Below are 2,423 nucleotides of genomic sequence, written 5' to 3' on the forward strand. Positions count from 1 at the left end.
TATATATTTTTTATTGATTTCAGATTGGAAGAGACATAGATTGACTGCCACCAGCACACCGCCCTCCACGCCTCCCCCCACCCTCCCCCCCACCCCCCGTGCCTCCACTGGGGATTGAGCCTGCAATCTGGGCATGTGCCCTGAGAATTGAACAGGTTCATAGGTCTGTGTTGAGCCATGGCAGCTGGGCTTTTTAAAAAATACTCACCCACTGATATGTCTCCATTGATTTTTTTTGAGAGAGAGAAAGGGAGAGAAACATCAATGTGAAAGAAATATCTTGCTTCCCATACTTGCCCCAACAGTGGATTGAACACGCAGCCCAGGCATATGCACTGACTGGGAATGGAACCCACAATCTTTAGATGTATAAGATGACACTTCAACCAAATGGGCCACCCAGTCAGGGCAGCTTACTCATTCATGTTCTCTGAAAATTATAGCTAATAATGCTTCCAAAATTGTGCCTCTCCCTCAGACATTTCACTGTCACTGGCTCTGGCAACCCATTCCCGACAGTCCTATAAAATATATCCTTAGCAATAAAACATACACACAGAGAGATACATATGCATATGTACACACACTCAAATATCTATACTAATAAAAGGTTAATATGCTAATTAGGACAGCCTTCTAACAAGACGTCCAACTGGAATTCCATCCTGACAAAACCTGGGAATCTGGCAGCCGTGGGCTTGGGCAGCCTTGAGCCCCAGCAGCTGTGAGGCCTGGGGCTCACAGCAGCCATGAGTTCACAACAGCCATGGGATCATGCAGCCGTGGGCTCATGCTTACATTGTCCAAAGTGGTATATGTTTCTATTTGATATAAAATCTGAGGTCCAGCTTAGGCAGCCTTGAGCCCCTGGTGGCCGTAGGCTCAGGGCTCATGACAGCCATGAGTCCCAGAGGCTGAGAGGCCTGGAGCTCAGGCCTCACAGTCACTACAGCTAGCAGTGGCAGCAGCAGCAGGGTGAGGTGGTTGGTGCCTTCCCCTGATCAGCCCGGTTGCCTCCCATAGAGGGAGCTCAGACTGTGGTTTAGACCCGCTCCCCCTGGGAGCAGGCCTAATTTGTCAGTAGGACTGTGAGAGGGAGTTGGTTTGGCTGAGGGACCTCCCTCCCCACCCCCCTCCAGTGCACGAATTTTCATGCACCGGGCCTCTAGTATAAATATAAAATACAAATGAAGGAATGAGTTTTACTGGCGCATATATATAAAATTTTCTCACTGGTTCTTAACTAACAACATGAGGAAAGTAAACTTCCTTTCTAATTTCCAGTCAAGCTGGACTTTAAACTTTTTCCTAAACTCTGAACACATCCTTTTTGCAACGTATGAATTATTTTTTAAATATGGAATATTTCATGAATTTATGTGTCATCCTTGTGCAAGGGGCATGCTAATCTCCTCTGTATCATTTACAATTTCAGTATCTATCTGTTTGCCAAAGTGAGCGTGCAGCACCATGGATGTTACCATCTAATTGAAAATATTCTGTTTAAATTTTTAAAAAACCAGAAGGGAACACTGTGTTCTTGCAACTATATCAGTTTGAATAAAAATGCATTTATTGTTATTTGTGTCAATAAAAAGTTTTGAGTCACTGTTTCCCTTACTCTGTATTCTACAGGAATAAGCAGCATAGATTTTATATCAAATAGAGACATACACCACTTTGGACAATTTAACCCACTGCATTTATATAGCTATAAAGGGACTGCAGTGCTTTTTAATATCCCATAGTAGTAGTTAAAGAGAATAAAAAATGTAAACAGTGAGAAGATACGCTTATTTTTAAAAGTGTTCTCTGATCCTGTATCACTACATAATGGTGTGTATAAAATGTACCACAATTCTGAAGTTAGAGGACATAGAGTATGAAAAATTATATTTATCATTAACATCTGCCTGTCATTTCTCTTAAAATCGCTATACTTCAGTCATCCTTAGATAGACTCTTTTAAAAACTCTGATAAATTCTGTCGCCTAGCAGAATATCTTTTGTTAACTTGTATTATTGGGGGAAAATGTCCCGTGGCTTTTACAATCACACACGCAAGTCGTTTTAGGCTCAATGATTTTATTATCATTGCCACCATTTCTTCCAATGGTTTATCTTCAACTACCCAAGCGCAAGTGGAGTGGAAAAAGTGGAACATTTCTCTATTACGTTGCTTCCTACTGTTTAAGTCATCTTCTTTAAAACCAGGAGAAATGTGACAAGAAAACTACTTTGGGGCATATTCTAGTATTTACAGATTTGCCTCTTTTATTTAATCACCATAAATGCATCTTCATTTTATATGTGTTAGGTGTCTAATTTAAACATAGTACCTAGACTTGATTCTATATAACACTGCACATTTTATAGCTAAGAATCAATTTAATTCAATAAACATTTTTGTTTTGTTTTTGTTT

At 40.5% G+C, this 2,423-nt stretch overlaps 1 non-coding gene across 1 annotated transcript; it reads right to left on the reverse strand.

The window, feature by feature from the left end:
- Positions 1-1,351: 1,351 nt before the first annotated feature.
- On the reverse strand, positions 1,352-1,455 carry LOC118728136. The gene has a single exon (XR_004990803.1). It is a non-coding gene; the product is annotated as a U6 spliceosomal RNA (small nuclear RNA).
- Positions 1,456-2,423: the final 968 nt, after the last annotated feature.

The sequence above is a fragment of the Pipistrellus kuhlii genome, unplaced genomic scaffold (assembly GCF_014108245.1).
Source record: "Pipistrellus kuhlii isolate mPipKuh1 unplaced genomic scaffold, mPipKuh1.p scaffold_m20_p_28, whole genome shotgun sequence".
Classification (NCBI taxonomy): domain Eukaryota; kingdom Metazoa; phylum Chordata; class Mammalia; order Chiroptera; family Vespertilionidae; genus Pipistrellus; species Pipistrellus kuhlii.